Genomic DNA, 24,092 nt, shown 5'->3' with positions numbered 1-24,092 from the left:
GTGATCTCAAACAAAACAAATAGCTTGTTCTCCCAGTAAACTAGCAGAGAGGGTAACAGTATGTATATGAATACATATCCACCACAATGTTGACATTCTATTTAACATAACAAATACTATAATATATGCATGTGATTTGTTAGATTAAAGCTAGACAGGGAACTAAAATAATGATTGACATTTTTGTGCGAGGAGTCCTTTGTCTGATTCTAGGTTATATGACCAACATCTTGCCTGTAACTCCTTCAATTTTCTCCTGATCAGTGCTACATTCTCAATTCACCAACCATTCAATTTTTAATTCACCAACCATTCATCTCTATTAATAATCTGTCTGTTTAGCCTCGTATGACGCAAAACTGAAACATTTAATTTCCTCTTTTGTATTGTTATGTTATTTCGGCTTCTGAGATACTACCATTTTAGAAACTTGTTTAATGAATATCTAGCTATATGTTGAAGGTTAAGGTCTAAACACCCTGTGAAAGCAACAGCTTACTTAGTATATGTGTATTTAATGTTGATTGGGTAGTTTGCAATTTGACATTCTATCCAGCATGATGTTCATAGCAAACGGGGCCAGACAGCTTAAGAAGAAATCCCAACCGTAAAAGCATAAGATGTGAATGCTAACAATTAGTGCTCTCAAACGGGTCGGGTTGTCGGGTCGGGTCAATCGGGTCAGCTCGTATCAGGTTGTCGGATCAGGCTACTCGGGTCGGGTTGTCGGGTAGAGTCAATCGGGTCAGCTCGGGTCGGGTTATCGTGTCGAGTCACTCGGGTCCGGTGGTCGGGTCAGGTCAGTCGGGTCAGTTCACTTTGGTCAACTGAGTTTAGGTTGAGCTTAAACTCAGCTGAAATCGAAAGCTGCTGTTTTTCACTACCTGCCTAATTAAAAATAGCAATTTTCAATTGATTTTATAGAAGCCATAAATCTATTTTGAACACTTGCAGCTAGTGTTTTTATGGTGAATGCTTATTTTTATACTTGTGTGTATTTTAATTTTTAAATGTGGAAGATTGATTTTACCAATCGACTGTAATATTAATATCTACGCCAATATGGAATCTGAATTTAGAACAAAACTAGAGGTTGTATAAGCAAGGCCAAAAGAAAGATTGCATATGGACGACGAAGCCCAAGCAGGGCCCCGGTAGCTCAATGGTAAAGAATTCATCTCTGGTGCATGGTTTTCATGCTTCGATCACAGCTTGTGTTAAGTGGGCTTTGTGGTGAAGAAACGCCGTGTAGTGTGTTTTCTCGAGGGTCTCCTGTTTCCCCCCACTTTCTTCATTCCACCATTGCATTAATTTCTCATTGTCTCCATATCCCTTAGCCTTGGTGCAGAATCGAGGGAACTTAAGCTGAATATCTCATTTTATTTCACCAAGCCCAAAAACATTGATACAAGAATAAGATAAAGATTGGATATGCAAGACGAAGTGCATACTAATCTTGCTCTTGGCCTTGTTTTGGTGATCACCAAGTAGCGATGGGCATATTTTCTTGCTTTCCGTATAGTATGAAAGACCATAATCAAGATCACACTTGGTCTTCATTTGTACCGATGAGGCGAGCATTTTTGGCTCTTGTATAGCATGAAAGACCACCAAAACTACGAAATGCAGGACCAAGACTTGACTGCAAGACACAGAATAAGACGCAGTATTGATGACCAAGACTCAGGGAGCGAATTGTTTGAATTTCATTTGTTGAGCTGAAAGTGATGAAATAAAATTAGTACTTTATAATTAATTATCATACTGTATTTTTAAATTTTAAATTCTAAAATTCATGTTATGTGTCTTCTCATTTGCAACTATATTACTGTAAAGTACGTTTTAATTACCGAGAAAGAAAAATCAAATTGGAGCGAGTCCCGGAATCATAAGATCCTATTTTGGAATGAAAGTTGAAGGGTTGGAAATAATCACAGGTATTCTCCCGTTTCCTCAAGCCTTATCATTGTAGTTAAACGATTTCGTTTTTCTCCGCCAAGAGACTCTTGCTACTGCTTTCCGACAAGACCCCTGCCGTCTGAGCAGGTGAGAACACTGACCTTGAAGACAAATTTCGTCACATAGAAATAAAGCAAGAAAAAAAATAAATTTCTCCCACGTCGGCCACTAGTATCAGTTATAAAAAGAAATAACCAAACCTCAAAAGTGCCAAATATTCATTAAGATGCATATACAAATCTCCCGCTTGATCTAGCTAGTAGTTAACGTATAAGACTTCGGTACACGTTGCCCGGGTTTAATTCTCAATAGGAGTGCATTATGGCGTTCACCCAGTGTCATGATCATAGTGCTCTCAAACGGGTCGGGCGGGTCAACTTGGGTCGGGTCAGTCGGGTCAGCTAGGGTCGGGTTGTCAGGTCAGGCTACTCGGGTCGGGTCGGGACAATCGCGTCACCTGGGTTCCAGTTGTCGGGTCGGGTTGTCGGGTCAGCTCGGGTCGGGTTGTCGGGTCAGTCAATTTGGGTCGACCCATTGAGAGCACTACTAACAATACATTGGCACACTCTAACTTATGCAAATTGTAATTTTGCAAGTATGAACATTAAGTAATTTATTATTTGTTACTTATTTATATTGACAAAGCATTGTTTCGCAGCAACAGTGTACACGAACGGAACCTAATTACGAAAGTAAACAACAAACTCTATTACGGATCGTTGCTGTACAAATCTTCCACTTAAAGAACATATATATTTTTCAAAAGAAAAATTATTTTAACTTACCCTGTGTTCAGGCACCGCTGTCACCAGAGCTGAAAAGAACCGAAATCTAAGATTCCTGGTTTATTTGTAAAATAATGCTAACATTAATGGTATTATTATTCTTATCACTGAGAAAATACAATTTAAAAATTATAGTAAGTATTTTACTGTTGTTTTGCATGGCTGCGAAACATGGTCACTTACTCTGAAAGAGGAACATAGACTGAAAGTACTTGAGAACAAAAACCTGAGACGAATATTCGGACCTAAGAGGAAGGGGAATGGGGAATGGCGGAAACTTCATATCTAGGAACTACATAATTTATACGGTTTACCCAACATTGTTAGGGTCGTCAAGTTTAGGAGGCTTACATGAGCAGATCATGTAGCTAGAATGGAAGAAAGTAGAAACGCTTTCAAAGTCTTGACTGGAAGACCAATCAGAAAACGACCATTAGGAAGACCTAGGCGCAGATGGGAGGACAATATTAAGATGGATCTCGCAGAGATTGGAATACAAAGTAGAAACTGGATGCAGTTAGCTAAGGATAGAAGTCAGTGGAGAGCTTTTGTGAACGCGGCATTGAACCTCCGGGTTCCATAGGACATAGTTAGTTAGTTAGTTAGTACGTATATTACATTTTGGCAGTTGCATAGTTTGGAATGGAATTACGGACGGTAGATAAATCTCTAAAATTTGGACTACAAATTTCTTAATATTTTTTTTTTGGGAAAGAGAATCCAAAAATTGCAATTAATGATACTTTCACAGCAACTTTCTGCCAAGAACGAGAAGTTAATTATTCTTTTTCCGCTACATTATTAAAAACGAGATGAGCTTACATAATTTTCTTTAACTGTCCTAAATGCTATGTTGGCTTTCTTTCGAGACCATTAATATATTGGAAATTATTTTGAGGGATTCTTTGAACTGAAGTGGTATATTTGAGTAGTTCTTTAAATGTTTTAATCCATAAGATTAAAATGTAATAACGACTTTTGATTCTATCAGAAAACCAAGATGTAACTAGCCTCCCTAATAAGAGAGTATTCTTTAATATTATACCACCATATTTATGAGTTTTCCCATATTGCTTACAGACAGACGACGGACAGCATGGAATTTCATTCTAATAAACTGTAAATATCTACTTGTATTACGATAAGTCCTCATAGGAAACAGTCACTGTAGTAGATGACGGTATGTGTGATATCCTTTGATTTGTGAAGATAATAGATGTCATACTGTGTACATTCACTTATTTACTTGATTATAATAGACGTCACTATGTCCGATATGACTTGTCTGCCTGATTATAATAGACGTCACTATCTCCCATATGACTTGTCTACCTGATTATAATAGACGTCACTATGTCCCATATCACTTGTCTGCCTGATTATAATAGATGCAACTGTATACGGTATTTCTTGTCTGCCAGATGAAAATACATGCCACTATATGCGCTATCACTTGTCTGCCAGATTATAATATTTTACACTATGTGCGCTTTCACTTGTCTGCAAGATGATAATAGATGCCATTATATGCGCTATCACTTGTCTGCCAGATGATAATAGATGCATCTATGTGCGCTATCAGTTGTCTGCCAGATGATAATAGATGAGACTATGTGCGTTATCACTTGTCTGCCAGATGATAATAGATGCCACTATATGCGCTATCACTTGTCTGCCAGATGATAATAGATGCATCTATGTGCTCTATCACTTGTGTGCTTGATGATAATAGATTAAAATGCAACTTACGCACTTATGTATGCTCAGAAATATATTTCCTGCAATGTGAATGTTATTTTTAAGACATAAAGGCGTAAGTGAGCATAGGTATTTCTGTCATAGACAATTTAGTGGAACACTTTGTTACGTCTTCTAAACTTTGAAGTCTAAATCTGTTTTTCTTGTGAATTAACTTTTATCAGTTTGAAAGGTAGGAGAATGTAATGTAAGTGATTCAATGAGCTAAAAAAAAATTTGTATTTTCAAAAATGTCACGCCCTTCTGTCATGGAAGCGACAATTTGTAGCAAATTATGTGATAAAACTTGTACATAATTTCTTTATATTTTTCGTAAGGATAGAAATTGAAACATGGAATTGTATCATATAAAATTAATCTATCAGGAAAAATCTACAGTTGTTGGATTTTTAAAAGAAACTAACTAACCAACTCTATGATCTATGGAGTTGAGTTGATTTTCAGTTTAACGTCCTGTTCAGCAGCGAGGCTATATGATATGTGGAACTAGTGATTAACGTAGAAGCCGAACTACATGAGCTTCCGCCAGGAATCGAACCCCGGCCTTCCACGCCAAAGGCGCCTACGCTAACCGCTTAACCACGAAGGAGCTCTATGGACTATGGAACCCGGAGATTCAAAGCTAGGTTCACAAAAGCTCTTCATTAACTTCCATTCTTGGCCGACTGGATCCAGTTTCTACTTTGTATTCCTATTTATGCTAGATCCATCTTAATATAGTCCTCCCATCTGTGCCTAGGTCTTCCTACTGGTCGTTTTTCTATTGGTCTTCCAATCATGACTTTGAAAGCTTTTCTACTTTCTTCCCTCCTAGCTACATGACGTGCCCATCTAAGCCTTCTGGATTTGACGACCCTAACAATGTTTGGAAAACGGTATATACTATGTAGTTCCTCAATATGAAGTTTCCGTCATTTCCCATTCCTGTGCTTTTTGGGTCAGAATACTCTACTCAGGATCTTGTTCTTAAATACTTTCTGTCTATGTTCTTCATTCAGAGTAAGCGATCATGTTTCGCAACCATACAGAACAACGGACATGATTATTGTTTTATATATTTTAAGCTTCAAATTCCTCGACAGAATTCGCGACGAGAAGAACATGACTTCCCTGCTTTAATCGACATTTAATTTCTTCGTGAATATGATTTTCCTTTGTTAATATTGACCCTAGATATTTGAAACTATCTACTTTATCAAAAGTATTAATTAATATTTTAACGAATCCATAATTTTCCGTATTACGGCTTTGTTGTACTTCCACATATTTAGTTTTCTATGCATTGGCTAAATCTAAGTCATTGCAAGTGTTTAATAAGACCACTGCATTTCTTTCTATGGTTTTCCTATCATCTCCTATTAAATTTACATCATCAGCATGCGCCATAACCTGTTGAACACTGTTCAACTCTAGGAGCCTGTCGCTATCTTTGATTTTGATTAATATAGCTTATTTAAGGACAAAGTTATCTCTGTTAAACTCAGCAATAATTTCATCTGCGTATGGGATATTTCTTACTAATAGAATATTTTGAAAGGAATAAATAGGATGTCGACAGAAGAGAAATGCCTCGATAGTTGTGACAGTTAGTTTTGTCGCCTTTATGGTGGATTCTTTCCACACTTGTAGCAATTCCTCCTTGTTCTAGATAAGGAGAATGAGTTTGTGTATCTTACCCACAATTTTTCGCCTCCGGATATAATTAACTCATCCGGAATTTTGTCTACACCCGGAGATTTGTGTTTCTTTAACTTCTTTATAGCGTTTTCTATTTCTATTCGGATAGGTTCTCGAATATACGGTTCTGCGGTGTGTATCTCCTTTTCTCCATGCATATAAGTTTTTGGCTGCTTGTTAAATACTTTCTTCTTAAATCCTTTCTGTCTATGTTCTTCCTTCATAGTAAGCGAACACGTTTCTTAAACATACAGAACAACATGCATGATTATCGTTTTAAATGTTTTAAGCTTCAAATTCTTCGGCAGAATTTACGACGAAAAGAGATTATGAACTGAATAATAACACGTATTCAACGCTTTTAGTGGACATTTAATTTATTTTGATTTTTAATATTGACAATAGATATTTGAAAGTATCCACTTTATCAAAAGTATTATTTAATATTTTAACCCATTCATAATTTACCGTATTACGGCTCTGTTGCACTCCCATATAGTTAGTTTTCTTTGCATTTACTTCTAAATCTATGTCACTGCAAGTGTTTAATAAGATTTCTGATTTTTTATTGTTCTCCTACCATCCCCTATTAAATTTACATGATCAGCATGCGCCATAACCTGGTGAACACCGCTCAACTCTAGGCTCTGGTTGCTATCTTTGATTTTCCTTAGAGCGGATTCCAGGACAAAGTCGAATAATAATGGCGACAATGCATCATGTTTTAGGCCATTCTAAACATGAAAGCTCGTGAAAAAAAATTTGCAACCAGGATTTTAGATTGGGATTTAAACATACCTTAATTAATTTAATTAGCTTTTTCGGTATTCCAAATTCTGTAAGAACGTTGTACGATGTTTCTCTCCTAACCGTGTCGTAAGCCTTTCTAAAATCAATCAATAGTTGATATGCCGGTGTATTGTATTCCCACTTCTTTCCGAGTATTTGTCGAATGGTAAATATTTGGTTGATAGTTGTTCCATTTCGTCTAAATTCGCATTGATACTCTGCAATAATTTCGTCTGCGAATGGGATCAATCTTACTAATAGAATGTTTGAAAGGATTAATTAGGATATTGACAAAAGAGAAATGCCTCGATAATTATTACAGTCAGTTTTGTAGCCTCTCTTGTGAATTGGACAATGGTGGATTCTCTCCACTCTTGTGGCAATTTGTCCTTGTTCCAGATACGATGAATGAGTTTGTGTATTTTGCCAACAATTTGTCACCTCCAGCTAAAATTAACTCATCCGGAAGTTCGTCTATACCCGGATATTTGTGTTTCTTTAACTTCTTTATAGCGTTTTCTACTTTTATCCGGTTTGGTTCTGGAATATATGGTGTGTATGTCCTTTTCTCCATGCATATTAGTTTTTGGCTGCTTGTTAAGCAACTCGTGAAAGAAATCTTTCCATCCATTTAAGATGCTATCTGTACCAGTGGAACAGTTCCGTCAGCTTTCTTTAATATTAAAGCACGAGGTTGTTAGTTTTCCTTAAATTCGTTGACTTCCTTATACATATACCGAATGTTTTTATTTTTACTATTATCTTCAAGTTCTTTCATTTTAGCTTTCAAAAACTCGTGTTTTTTTCTTATTTTTGAAGGTTTCGCGCCTGATGATCTACGAAATTGTGTGTAGTAATTTAATCGGAATTTCTAGCCGACGTAACGTGGCCTGTTTCCACTTCTCTGCTAGATTAATGAAATCGTGGTCAAACCATGGTTTGTTCCTACGTATTTCCAAGTGTCCCAATTTTTCATTTGCTGAAATGTTATTGCTAACTCTAATTTCGATCGAAGTATCCTCAACACTAATGCACTCCGAATCTTTTAAAAGCGAGAATCTATTCGAAACTTCAATCTAGTATTTCTCTCTTACCTGGCTCTCTTCTAATTTCTTTTAAATTAAATCTATCAGTTCTCAGACATTGAATATATCATTTCTTCAACGATAATATAAAGGATGTTGTAAAGCAGAGGCATCATACTTAAACGAAGTTGGTTTTGAAACAGATAATAAATCATAATGATATAAAGATACTACTGTATATCCATTAACGTTAATATTGGCTTTTAAGTGATTATGAAAGGAGTATATGGAAAAGAAGATTGAGAATAACTTTAACTAAAGCTGGTAGCAATACTGATATTTTATATAGGTATACATAGACAAGGGCACATAGGTATACATAGCAGCTGCACAAATGCCTCATGATATCAATTAAAGTATCAATTATCAATCGTAAAGTATCAATTAAAAGTATGGAGAAAACATGCTGATTAGAGGGTATCAACAAGATTATGAAAGTAAGTTAAAAACAAGTGTTCTTATGGAAGCTAAAATCATGTTATCGTTTCACACTTATCAATGTGTACAAAAAATGTAAAAGTTTTTTTCTAGAATATTATGTAACTACCCAATGTACTCCTAGATAATTTGATATACATATTTTTTTTATCTAAAGCTAATCAAACTGATAGAAATCAGTTTAAAGGTCCTAGTAAATTTCATCAGTGAAAGAGTCATATTATGAGCCTACACAAGTTAATATTCTAAATTCTTATGTTTAATAACCCACGATAATGCGGTTTAGGCTAAGGGAGACGAATTGTTGAGGTAATTAAATACGAATGAAGTAATTCGTGGTATGAAAATGTGTGAGGAAACGTGAGTACCCTGAGAAGATCCAAGGATACACTGATATCTACTACAAACTTCCTTTCTTGAAAATCGAACCAGGGACTCCAGACACCAATAGTAAGCACCCTACCAGTGAGCCACGGTGACTCTTAAACGGGAATCAATTAATGAATAAATTAATTAACTCAGTATTTGCTACGTGTATCGAATACTGAGGATAAAAATGAATTTTGTAAAGTATTAACATGCTTGCTCTGAACGCATCCGTGGACTAGATACTATGCAGTTGGACTGTGTACAGACAATAATGCAATACTCACCATAATTACCGTAAATTGAGTGCACTTTGCACCAGCAGGGGTTACGTTGCACGTAACACAACCAATGTTTCGGTTGTAAATGTTGTCAACAATGTTGTATTTTATGACATAGTAATTACGCGATTTTACGAATCGTACCATTGAAAATATCTCCAAGAAATGTAACTATATGTGATACATTCTTGTTATTTGCAACGATAATGAAGTTTAGTGGACAAATTTGCTAAAACACTAAGTTACCTATAATAAATCCACATAAATCTTTGATTGTAGGTTCAATGAAGAAATACGCAATGTTACGTTTGATTTGGCATGAGGAAAACGACAATAGAGCGAGTTAATATTCTTTTACACAGGGAATAAGAGACCAGAGCAGCATATTACTCAATAGTTCATTTAAAATCCAAATTAGTGTTACTCTGTAGGGTGGTGAAATGTAGAATCTTCTGTATGGCAACGTATGTAATTGTGACCAAAAATAAAGAAAATATTATATGTATAATACAAATATGCTATTTACGTTTGAAAACTCTGCCTATGTTTATCCGATTCATTAAATAATGTATACAGGGGGCCAAAAAGAAGGGATAGTGTTCCGTACTGATCGCTCATGATCTTTTATATCATATACGTATTGTTACCCATACAGTATTGATTTAGTTTCTTCCTTATTCGTTCATAATTTATTTTTATTTATACTTAAAACTCGGAACAAACCAAAGCAAATAAATTCATTACGTTAATAATTTGAAATATCATACTTGATCGATGATGGTCTGTATACCTACTTTTGTTCCACCCTATATATAAGATATTAACTGCAATTAGTAATTTCATTTAAAAATACATTACTTTACTTGTAGTTAGATATTAATAATGAAGTAATTATATTTAACACTTAATACAATAGTCCTGACAATTTTCAGTCTCATCACGTATATTGTTTCTCTTATACTTTGTGTCAGATATTTGGAGCCAGCAATAATAATAAAGCAAAATAGTGACCAAAGCATTTGTACCTAAAATATATACGTTACATTTCTATATTTTATATATAGAGAATATTTATATATATATGAATGAGGAGAGATGCAGTGTTATAAAGAAACAAAACAATGTACGGTACACACATGTTCCATGTTCTTGCTACCTGTATGCATGCAATTAATTCAGGAATATTCACATTTCAGTAATTCATCGCAAAATCAGTTGTGGCATTACATTTTTGTCTTCTAAACTTCATGGAAAAGTAACCGCTAAAAAATTAGGAGATAAAGTACGTAAGGAACTCTCAAATATCCATAATCCTTAGGAGGTCACATCAACCAAGATTTTGTCATTACGATTAATTACATTATTTAAGTTCATGAGTAATACAACAAGTAGTTGACTTCTCTCGAGATATAGATTAGTGGACATTGTTTGTACAAATTAACACAATTTGATCCCAAGCAGAATGACAAAAATGTGTTAAAATGGTATCGATTTGTTAACATTTGTTAACAATTATGTTTTGTTGAGCATTATTGAGAAGTTTCGATAAACATTAAGTGTGTTAAAGAAACATGTCTTCTCTCCCTGAAAGGCAAAATCAGATAGGAAATATATATTACCTGTTGTTATAAGATATAGAAGTATAATTCCCAAGAGCGTCTTGACTTTGGTCATAGTGTTTTTCCAAGTGATGTATTGCCATTATCATCACACACATATATACATATCATGATCTATATAGTGCGAGAAATCTTACTATCATAGTAGAAAGTTATGAAAGACGAATTGCAAAATGTGTTGAAATATTTGTTACATGAACATCATAGATTTTATTTCTATATTTTGTTTAAGTATAAGCTTCTTAATGCATATATTAAAGCCAGAATATGCAGATAACTAATTCCTCTCTGATAGAGAACAGATTTTACACCTAAGCAGGATATTGTAAACACATAATGTGCAAACGAAATAAATTTTATTAGTAAGTTGTTTTGAAAACATGAAAACAACATAACATTACAAAGTCCAAGTCGTGCAACAAATAAAACTTACACAATTCTAAAGTGGATAAAATATTTTGAAGCCTTACATTGGTTAATTCAAGTTGTATCCTATTATTCTAGTCTCCAAGTGTGAAATGGTGACAAACAATGCAAATGTTATTGTCTTGACTTGCACCAAACGCGCCATTATTGACATTGCTATATTTCAAAAACATGAGGCATAAGACATACTTTCATGTGCTATTTCCCTATTAAACGAACCAAAACGGATATTTCCTCCTCTGGAGAAATATAAGGCGTAACAAAGTGTGTTAGAAAAGTAATTAAACTGGGAACTCTGTGTATGGTCCGACAGATCTGTTGCCTCCCCATTCAAAGACGGTTAAGTGAGTCCTTGCAGAGTACACTCAGTAAAAGTTTGAACTTGGTCCTGTTTGTTCATGAGAGAGAAGAGTGTCAAAACTGAAGATCTTTCAAAAGTTCGTTACCAAAATGAACAGGCAACAGTTTGAGTAGCATTGCATAACACCATCAAATTTAGTTTGGAATTTGGTGAATCTGTGTATTATGAAAAGTTACAAAGGGTATATGAACATTATATTCTTTTAAGGGCAATAGTTTTCAGAAGGCACAAGAGTAGGGTGGGGTCACTTGGGGCAGTTTTTTTCCTACTGCGCATGCGCAAACCCTTGACGCTGATTGGCTGGCGCAGGTCACGTGACCCCGCCCCCTTGGCCACGCCCCTTGACGCTGATTGGCTAATTGGCTGTACGACAAGAGGGGGGGGGACACGGTGGCCAAAAAAAATTCTCTTGAAAACTGTAAGAGATAGAGCAAACCTAACACATTGAAGCGCTGTTTCTCGTCTTTCAGGGGACCATTGCAAGAAATACTCCAATAAATCGTCTAAGTTCGTTTTTGGGTGTCCAAAATTCATAAAATGGCCCATATCTCGAAAACGGTCAAAAATATCAAAAAAATAATCGAAAAAATCTCCCCTTTATAAAACTCCTTGCCGTTTTCACACATGAAGAACCCATGGAACCATGTTTCAAACTTGTACGACAAGGGTGGGCCAAGTTGCCAAAAAAACTTCGGATCGTCATATCTCGAAAACGGTGAGAGATAGAAATAAAATTTTAACGGCATTCGATTTAGGATCATCAAATGTATCATCTGCCCACGTTTGGTAAACATCAGCCAAATTTCAACTTTTTTCAAAAATCGCAATTTTTGACACTGCTTAAAGAACAAGTTTTCAAGGGGTCCACCACTTTCTGTTCTCATGTTGAATGTATACACTCCCTTATTATAGGGGGCTGGAAAATAAGCCATACTCTTTTATTAATTCTGTTATGTTTAAATAGTTGTTGGAAAATATGCCATACTCTTTTATTAGCTCTGCTATGGGCTATGTTAAATAGGTGGATGGAGAATGTGTTATCGATCTGCTATGTGTTCGTAAAGTGCTCATAAAAGGGAACGAATCTTATGTGGCATGTTGCAAACTCCCATATCCCGAGGTGCGCGTGGCCAGCCAATAGGCGTTAAGGGGGCGGGGTCCGGTGCCAGCCAATCGGCGTGGTCCTGCGCCAGCCAATCGGTGGGGGTCCCGCACCAGCCAGTCAGCGCAGTAGATACTCCTAAAATGGAGGTCGTAAAAGAGCGTGGCCGGCGCCAGCCAATCAGCGTCAAGGGGCGTGTGTGGCATGTGGCAAACTCCCATAGCCCGAGGTGCGCGTGGCCAGCCAATCGGCGTTAAGGGGGCGGAGTCCGGTGCCAGCCAATCGGCGTGGTCCTGCGCCAGCCAATCGGCGGGGGTCCTCTGCCAGCCAGTCAGCGCAGTAGATAGGAGGTCCTAAAAGAGCGTGGCCAATCAGCGTCAAGGGGCGTGACCGACACCCGCCAATCAGCGCCAAGGGGCGTGGCCGGGGGCGTGGCCAGCCAATCAGCGTCAATGGGCGTGGCCAAGGGGGCGGGTCACGTGACCTGCGCCAGCCAATCAGCGTCAAGAGTTTGCGCATGCGCAGTAGGAAAAAACTGCCCCAAGTGACCCCACCCTACTCACAAGTCCTACTTAGAAGGCCGTGAGCAAGTGAAAAGAAATGTTGTGAGTGATGACATTTAACAACGTAGGAAGAATGAAGTCCCTTGAGATGTAATATTGCCGACTGACAGTGAGAACAATCAGTAATTAGTTAAATTTCAATATGTTTAGTGTCAATCAAATTGTAACACAGAGTTTGGACATGAAAGGACAGTACAGCGCTTGTCTCCAAGTATTGCATGCATTTGGAATCTGCACCGCTTCAACGCAACATGTCACACTGCAGTCTGTATGAATGATTTTTTTAAGAAGAGATAAGCATTTCTGTGCTTCCTCAGCCCCTTTGTTCTCCAGGCCACGATCGCTGTACTTTCTTTAATTTTCTTTGGTCAAAAGTCTTGCATCGATTATGCTAATTGCTGTTTAATCTAATCAATTATTCCATACATTTATATATAATAAATCGTAAGATTTATACACGCTAGTTTTAGACGAAACAATCGAAATGTTGTTTTGATTATTCCTTGTTTTACCCCCAAAATGTGGTCTATAAAATAATCTCGTAAATTAAAGGAAATTATAATTTTCTAATGTGACTTCCTCTCTTTGTAACACTGAACCTTCTTCTAGTGGAATAATCATGAAAATTGAAATGAAGTATTCAATTTTACGTCCCACGTCTATGAAGGCTAGGCTAAAGAAGACGGTGATGATGAGAAATGAATGAAATGGTGCAATGAAGAAAGTAAGGTGAAGCGGAAGAGCCCCGAGAAAATCCATGCGAACTGTGTTTGTCTGCAAAGTTAACTTGGCTTGAGCGGAATCGAACAAAAGACCCTAGGCACCAGCGGTGAAAGCTCTACGCGGTCCTCTAGTGGAGTAAGCGAATCATATATACAACTGTGTTTGCCAAAGTATATAAAGTCAGAAGAATAAATGTAGAATACAGTTTGGAATCCTTATCTGCTGGTATAGTGGCTAGCGTGCTTGTGTTTAGCATAAGGGACCGGGAAGATAGGAAAGTTCAAATTAGAATGCATTACGGTGCATCGAATTGTCTTTTAAGCAATAGTTTCACGTCTTGTATAGGATTGGTAATGAAAGGGGCGCTAACTCCCAATCTAGCCAATTAAATAAACAAAATTGTCCAGAATTGAGATATACAGGCCTTACTGTGACTAAAACTCGATTCCTGTAATTTTGTGGCGAGCTGATTCTCAATAGTTTAATAACTAACAAATACGTTTCCTATATTTGGTCTCTGGTTAGACTTCCAACCGATTAGATTTGATCTTCGAGGTTTCGAGTAGTTGATATCACTTATATGATAATAAAAATTTAGTTCGAGTGTTACACAGCATTACCGTTCGAGGTCACTAAACATCGTGTAGTAATGACAAGTAGAATTCAAATGTTAGTATAGATCCAGGTGCTCATAGGTACAAATTCAACTTTTCTTAAAGGTTTAAAACATCGAGTACAAAACTAACCCTTTGGGGATCCTATGGTACAATTTGTACCATACGCATTTTTCATGGTACATTGCGTTATTTCTCTTCTATTTGAGCTTTTTCGTCCGGGTTTTTGTTTTCTTTACCAAGTCCAGAGGCCTTGTAGAAGACATTACGTATGGTTTTAGACCCTCTTGCGTCCAGACATAGGAGGTGATAACGTCATAAGTCAAAAATTTATTTTCCAATTTGCTAAGCCTATGTTCAATATTTTTTGACGGGCTTATTTTTCCACATAGGAGATTGAAATTTTTCACAAACATTCAGTCCATCGAGTAACTATTTACCAGATTTTTTGTTCCGATGTCACTGCTAAGACAGAGGGGAACCAGAGGGGCAAAGGGGTGAAAAAAGGGATAATTTTTCCCCCAAAATCCCGTTTTTCGTCATTTTTCCGCCTCACATACGGGATGGAGACATATGAGTCATACCATCTAAAAGGCAGTCCTATTCTGAAGAGAATGACGGTCGAATCATTATCCTAGGGTAATTAAAGACGTCTCAGGGATTTTTTGAAAAATATACTTCTATATAAGGAAAAATGGGGCATGGTCGGTATATATATATATATTTTTTTTTTTTGGCGGGCTTACTTTTCCACCTAGAAGACTGAAATTGTGCACAAACATTCAGCCCACCGAGTAATATTTATCAGATTTTTTCAGATCTCTGCATTAAAACAGGGGGCGTCCAGAGTGGGCAAAAATTGAAAAAAGGGATTTTTTGACCAACAAAATCCCGTTTTTCGTCATTTTTCTGCCACAAATACATGGGGAGACACGTAAGTCATACCGTCTGAAAGGCAGTTCCATTCTGAAGGGAACGGCGGTCGAATTATTATTCTAGGGTAATTAGGGACGTCTCAGCGATTTTTTTCAAAATATACTTCTGTATAGGGTAACATGAGGCATTTTATGAATTTTATTTTTTTGCTGGCTTATTTTTGCACCTAGAAGATTGAAATTGTGCACAAACATTCAGTCCACCGAGTAGTATTTAACAGATTATTTCACATCTCTGCGTTAAAACAGGGGACCCAGAGGGGCTAAAAGTTAAAAAAAAGGGAAATTTAGATCCAAAAAATCCCTTTTTGCGGAATTTCCCGCCTTAGATACATGATGGAAACATGTGAATGGTACCGCCTGAAAGGCAGTCCTATTCAGAAGAGAATATGGGCGACATATGACCCTAGAGTAATTAGGGATGTCTCAGGAATTTTTTTCCCTGGGATCATAGTGTTTTATGGTAATTTGGGGCATGGTGGGAATTCCTGATAAAATTTCTCCCGCCCTTATTATTCAAGATAGAAACTTGAAATTTGGCACGCACATTCAATATATCAAGTACTATTTCTCAGATTTTTTTAGATGGCTACGTTCACACAGGGGGGGGCAGGGGGGCCAAAGTTCGAGAAAAAAAATTTTCCCTCCGAAATGTTCACTTTGACATCATTTTTCCGCCTTTGGTATATGGTATATGCATGCAGATGGTACCATTTGAAAGCCAGCTCTATTCTGAAGAGAATGAAGTATGAACCATGATGCTAGGATAAATAGTGACGATGCAGTAGCTGCTTGACTGAAAGTCTAAAAAATAGCCCAAAAAGCCAGGATCTCTTAAGGGCTAAACAATTAAATGGTCATTTTAATCATATTTTTCCACTACATAAAAACATATATGAATCATCTAAGCATGCGATGATTCATATCAATTTTTAATTTTCTGATTTGATCATCCAATGGTACATATACAACCTCTCCCCCACAGACAAATATATACACACAACCAAAGACAAACACTCGCACACAAAGCAACACAAAAGGATTGTTTAATTTCATATTTTCTACTAGAATAATACTCTTTTACCTGCCATCAAGTATTCGTAAACATCAAAGAGCTAATTATAGTCTACCGCTAAATTTTCTACATATAACCACTGTTTTGGCACAAAAGTGCTTAACTTTTAGCTATCCCCCTAACAATTGCAGCACAATTTTGAATGCAAAAAGCCTTATATGTTTCAACAATACACTACTAGTAAATATCTGAGTAAACTTTTAACACATGAAACGATTCAAGGTAAAATTCTGATTTAGGCAATAATTTCTTTTGACACATCTTGTTTTTCTCTAAGTGGAAATAAAGTGACTCAGTAATAATCGAAAGTCTAGCGTTCAAGGGCGCCCATCAGGGGGCAAGGTGGAGCGCTGGCCCTCTAAAAGAAAATCGTACTTGGGAATATCAAAGCCCAATAGAATTTTTGCATTAGTTGTAGCGAAATTTGAAACTATATTTGAAACCTTGCTTATATTTGCCCCCTCTTGGAAACGCCAACATGGGTGCCCTACGTTCTTCAGTAAAAGATATTCTTTAAAAAAAAATGGTGGATTGTAGTTCAGAGAAAGATTTATTCTAGACCGCTCTATCTCAAAACAGCTGCCCAGGTGTCGACATAGGCTCTTAACAACTACTTCCACTCCCAAGCAATGGCGCCAACTTTCCAAAATTTATGTGGGTGTATATGAAAGGCGAGACGAGTTATATGTTTTATATTTTTTGATTGATTTTCGTTTTAGTTAAAATCTTTTATGGACACTGTCATAAAGGGCTGTGATCGATTCTATTCACAATGTAGTTCATTTCTTTTATTGAGGGCACTGCCTTTGACTACGCCAGAGGCAGGCAAGGAAGGAAATAGTGTGTGTTACTTGGTAGCCTATGCACAAACACATTTTAAAGAAACAATTATGTTTTAGAAGTTAGACATTTCAATATCCATCTCAATGTCTTAATTGCTTATTTTTTTTGGTAATGGCAAGTGAGAAATTAATTTTATTTTGTTTGTGTGGGTGCTGCAGCCCCCTAGCACCCACGTAGTCGGCGCGCATGCTTCCAAGCAGAAAATAATTACAAAGTAGTATGTATTAATACACGAGATATTAACTTCCAAGTGCTCTACGCTATTGCCACAATTTCGACCCTATATACTCCGTAAATCCAAACAAAACATATACGTAAAATAGAAGAACTCTATGATTCTCGAGCCAGGGCGGTAAACGCCCTAACTACAAGTAGGACATATACTTTGGCTATCCTATGGATACAACGTTCATTCAGATTAACATATCTAAGTTATTGCTCACCGATATCTATTTAAAAGGATTCAAACATTTTTTTCAACGAATCTTAGGTTCAATCTTCTAAGAAAGTGTCATTTTTATGTTGCATTCAGAGAGACAGACGTTTAGAGGATTGTCATTTTGCGTCCGAACATACCGACGGCAAATGTTGGTGAAATATATATAAGTGGGTAAGTACTTGCCACAGATATACACTACATCGTAACATAGAAGTTGACCGCAATGGTGAATTAATGATCGCGATTATAAACAACCGAGTTTCTTTTCACATCGATGTTAGTGAAAGTATCGTTGTGGCTGGTGTTCTCATTATTTCTTCCTGAAGCGGTGAATGGAATAAAGTATTCATTTGTTCAGAATTTTGTGTGCAGTGGATTGTGTGTGTCTATGCTCGAGAGGTTTTACTGCACTCGTAAATTTGATTATGAAAGACATATTAATAGACGTAGTGAGGAGTTTTCGAGCAATACGAGAACGAGGCACAAGCATAATCATAAAATGGAAGAAAATTACAGTCCAAATTCGAATGTCACATAAGGTATTCATATTTATTTGAGAATACTACTGTAGCTTATTATTATAAGCCATTGGCGACTGAGTGGGCTGAGAAGATAGGGGCTGGGAGGGGAAATCAATTGAACAAGGGATGCACACATAATTTCACACATGTCACAGCAATGTTTCTCCTCAAATTGACAACTTACAGCAGTAATGCGAACTCTTCTCTATGGGCGCCTTCATCTTTCGCAATCGAGACGAGTTACCGACTGTGACTTAAATCTCGACCTTTACCCAAGGAATCTTCAGTATGTCTTTTCTTTAAGGTTGTTAGATAGCCGTAGCCTTCTATTATGTAACAAACAACTGTCAATCATCGCTAAGTCCCAGGGGTGGTGGTATTTTTTTCTAAGCTCCATAAAACCCAAATAATCAAGCCATCCAGAAATAATCATTTCTAGTGGTAATCACAACATTTCCTCTTTTTCAGTATTTGCGTAACATCTCTGAGTTGAAAAAGAAAGGCTGTAATGACGAAATATACTGCAGAGATATTACTTCATCTTCAGTGCAAGAGGAAAGAGTAAATGGAGAAAGAAATTGTATTCTTTCGAGTAAATCAACTCGTAATCTTAATGTAAAGATAATAAAATATATCTCTGAAGGCGAAGGGAAGCTGTAGAAGGCAATACGTATTTTCAAAAATCCTTTTTACCAGCACGGAATCTGTTATGATTCAAAGTAATCAACCATATTGAAACTTGTGAAACTTTTTCACCACAAAAATAATAACCAAAGCCACATACCGAAAGTACAGATAAAGTATTTTGGCATTCCAAAGCCTGGCTGACGTATACAAAACAATTAATAACTTTCACTGTATGTCATTAAACAATACTTATTAAGCTGCCTAGGGCGAGAAGTCTGTCATGGTAACTATTAGGATGTTCTGTTAAAATTGGTGCATAATTTTTGATTTCATCAACATTTGAATCATGTTGTCAAATTTAGCCCGATATTCGTAAATTCATGCCTAACAAACGAATTTCTTTATTAAATTATACTGCGTTTCAGAAGTCAATAAAATTAAAATATACTTAGCTATTATTGAAAAATCTGAAATTGAAAAACATATTAAGAAATAATTTTAGTTTTCTTCGTAATATTTTAAATATAAAGGAAGCTGAGAATTTACAATACAGCGAATGTCTATTGTGGAGCAAGTCGCCATGAAAATAATATAAGTCGGTCTTTTTTCAGGAACTATCAGAACGCGAATTCGTCAAAACTTTTTCTTGTCTAACCAGTATAATCGTGTAATAAGTACTTTTTTTCTATCTATCTCCTGCCCGGCAAACGTAGATAGATATAAAAGAGTTTTATTCACTTAAGTTAAACGTGTCATTAACTTGAAAACAAGCACAGGCGTCAAAGGATTTTATGTGTATTAGGCAAATAGTATAAACTGTAAAGCAACAATACATGAACAAAGGGTAATGTCCACTATTATCATTTATGTTACTTTGCCAAATCTCTCATCAAGATCATTCAGGTTTGAAATTCCATATTGAACAGAAAACAAAAATAAATACTTGGTCGTTTCTCAACATTTACAAAAATGTATGCCTCTTTCTCTTAATAGATTTCTTCATATTAGTTTTAAAGAAATATGAAAGTCGGAGAACATTATAGAGCCAAACTTCTTATAATGATGAAAATAAACTTGAAAATATTCTCTACAATGTCGAGATATTGTTCCTTTGGGATAACCTTACCCTTAGAATGGATTTCTTGATAAATATATCCGAAAACAATTTTAAGCGCCATAATGAAGGGTTTGTGAAATAATGTTGACCATGGCAATTATAACGTGCTAATTACTCATCAATTCCACTGATGGTTTCAAAAACGAGGCAATCCAAATGAAATCGACCAATGATGACAAAATTTAGTATTTTATTATTTTTTAAATTTTTTAGTTTGTACCACATTCACGGAGTTGGAAACGGGTATTCATTTATTTTTTTTTAGCACGTAGGTTTTGTCGTAGTAGCCATTTTGTACTGAAAGCATTTTGAAATTATCAGAGAATTCCGCTTAAGGCTTTAACTTTTTTACGTGTTGAAGGTAAAAAGTTTAAATTAAAACCATACGAAAGATAATGGAATGGAAAACATTCTATGTTCTGTGCACATTAAGATGTACTTTAGAATGTACATTTTGAAACAAAATAAATGACTCACCTTCAATGTTTTGTCTACATAGAAACTAGATAATAGGTAACATCACAAACAAGTTCCAGATCTGAGAGCCATATATTGGATTTCTTAGAAATTTTTAAGCAATGCGAATTTTCAAAAAAATTGTATTTTCACAATCAAATATCTCAGGAAGAACACAAGTGATATTTGCACAAAATAGGCAATAATTTTGCAGTAATAAGTGAGCAAAATTGCATCACTGAGACGTGAATAAATTCTGAATTACAATCACTGAGACTAAATATCATGAAGCATGAAAAGGCTATGATATAAACCTTGTAGTTGAAGTCAAAATAACATGAGAGTGATGGTAAATGGGTAAAGCATCCATAATTTGTGAATCATATCTTGTACAAAAACGAAATGCCTCTTATTTCTTTCTATCTATAGCGCTGCTGTTAAAACATGAGTGAGGTAAACAGTTGGCTAATTTGTGTACCGAGTTTAGCATTGATATTTAGGGTACAACTTATAGGATTTGTGAACTCTTTGGATGTGTTTCCGGAGACCTTTATTGATTAGCACCCACACTTTGTCATTCGTAGATATTTTAGGAGAGGTTCTTGAGCCATGGGGACTGAAAAAGTGAACAAAAATCATTATTTTCGTGACTGATGTCTTTAATTTTCCCAATTCATTTCCTGTCGTAAATACATTATACGGTATCATCAGTTGCAAATAACAACATGCTATATTCTGAAAGTACTGAAGTACTGTAATCACACTGAGAAAAGTGATTGGGTTGAAACGCGACCACGCGGTGTAGTTGAAAAGTTCCAAACCAAATTGAGTTGTTTGGAAACAATGGGTAGTCACTTGCAACCCAACTGCATTAACCATTGTCTCAACAAAATGACTATATGTCGCTGTATGAACCAACGCTTGGGTCGTACTTGGTTAACGAAAAGTGTCATGATGCGTGAACCATATAGTCTAAAGGAAGCTGATTTATGTGGACAATTTAGTACTACAAAAATTACAACACATGCTTGTTATTTACCGCCTATTGAGTCGAAATTATACATAGTTATATCTTGACAGAGCACGATTACAATAGCAACGTTAGCTCCGGCACAAGCGAAAGGCTACAGAGGAAAAAATAGTGCCAAATAGAAAAAAATGATCGAAGCGAAGCCACAATGCATGAATAGTAGTGCTGCAATCTTTTTTCCTTATCTGTTACTCCACGGCCAACTCCATGTTCCTTCGCTGTTCTTAAGAGCGAGAGAAAGGGACACATCGAGTCGGCAGTGGTTATTCTTATGTACTAGGATATCAGAAAACAGATGGTGTAACTGTTGATCTTCTAATTCTTGTTAGAATATTTAGAAGTTTGAGAAACGATTATTTTGGCCAATTAGAGAAATCATAGAATATTATTTGTTGCTTCGCACAAATGCCAAATAAACTGCAAAAAGCTTTGAAATAACTACTTACTGGTTGTAAGAAATGAAAATATTCACAGCCAGTAACTAGTTATTTCTGATGATATCGTTGGTTTTTCCATCTCTTACACTTTAATTCGCACTAACAAGGGCAATATAGTGTCTCTCATCATGTGCCGGGTCGCCCTGACACAGGAAGATAACCGTTCACCTGTCTAACTAACAATATCACTGTGTTGTGGAGTCTAACTTGCACCGCATCTTTCATCTCATCACACAAGCATCTTGATAGATACTGAATGTACAATGAAAAACGATTCCTAATCAATTGATAAAGATCCCAATTATGAATAAATAAAGATAATAAATAAATGAAATTAAATCTCACTGTCCATCCAATGTATCCTTTATTCCCCCTGCGCATAGCTCCATTTCCAAGAGAAGGTATTTCCTTCTACGGGTTCTTGTATTGTACAAAAAAGGCCGTTGATGTAGAATAAAATTACAAGTAACACGCTAAAGTGCTAATCATTTTGTGTTGGGTCACCTCTATAACCAACTGATGGTTATCATTAGCCACATGGTCTGTAAAATCCCGTAACAGTTAATGTGACGTCTGTTCTTTTAACCCATTATTTCGTCATGTTTTAACTCTACCATGGTCAATTTTACCTTATTGTTGGGTTATTTTCTATCCCTCCCTTCTTCAAGAGATCCAACAATGTGATCATTTCTTACCCGACGCTTGTTCACTTTTAACTACACACTTAGTCAAACGCATTATCAGGTTAATGGAATTTGCATTTTGTTGGATCATATTTTACACCAAGTTCGGTAAGCCGTATTAACCGGTTATGCGATTTTACACCAATTGGGTCGTTGAGTTGGACTCCTACATTTAACTACACTTTGGGTTGAATTTATTTGAACCCAATTTAACTAAACGCTTTCGTCCTATTTGGGTCGGAGCAGTTTTAGCCACCTGTTTGAATTAAAATAGGCACTAATAGGGTCAATTTCAACCCAATCATTTTTCTCATCTGATTGTGAGCATTCATCAGAGTGTATGCGTCAGAGGTACAAATCTATGATATGTTCTGGCATTGATATTTTTCTTTTACCAGTGGCAAATCTCGAATTTCTTGCTGTTTGACTGAACTTCTTCTGATGAAACATAGATAAATTATATGCCTGTGATACTACCAACAAAAACCTATACATCTGTTCAGTTGTTAAAATCGCGAATTTCACATCGTTGCAACAGCTTATAACTCTGAAACTATTCAAGTTTCAGTGATGTAATTTTACTCACTTGTTAGTGAATTGCTATCGTCTTTTGTGTATGAATTTGGGACTTTTCACTTATGTCCTTCCTGAGAGATTTGATGGTGAAAATACACGTTTTTCGAAAATTTGCAGTGGTAAAAAGTTCCAAAAATCAAATATATGGTTCTAAGATCTAAAACTTGTTTGGGACGTTGTCTATAATCTAGCCTCTATGTGGACAAAAAACAAGGCAAGTCTCATTTATTTCGTTTCAAAATTTACATTCCAAAATGGTCACTTCTAGGTTTCCAACTTCAATAATCAGAGCTTTTTCTTTCGACCTTGTGAACTATGTCTCAATTTGCACAGAACACAAAATGTTGTCCATTCCATTATCTTTCATATGATTTTGATTTTAACTCATTAAAGAAACTAAAAAGTTACAGCGTTTAACTGAATCCTCTGAAAAGTGCAGAAACGCACACGGGCCTATACAAAATGGACGCTACAAGCAAATATGCGCGGCCTAAAATTAATGACTACCAGTTTTCAACTCCCTGAATGTGGTTCAATCTTAGGTAAACAAAATAAAAATAAATAAATAAATTTTGTCAGCAACCTTTGACCTGAAAATTGATCGAATTCATTTGGATTGTCCCAAACATGAAACTGTTGTGGTTTACACAATTACACAAAAAAGTACGTGAGTCTTCACTTTCAATTGTACAGGGCCTGTGTTTGAGATATGTTCAGGTATCTGTCTATCTATCTAACAATCTATCTATCTATCTATCTATCTATCTATCTATCTATCTATCTATCTATCTATATATATATATATAT

Source organism: Thermobia domestica, chromosome 8 (genome assembly GCF_964235325.1).
Source record: "Thermobia domestica chromosome 8, izTheDome1.hap1.1, whole genome shotgun sequence".
In the NCBI taxonomy this organism is placed as follows: Eukaryota; Metazoa; Arthropoda; class Insecta; order Zygentoma; family Lepismatidae; genus Thermobia; species Thermobia domestica.
This window is presented reverse-complemented; position numbering follows the sequence as displayed.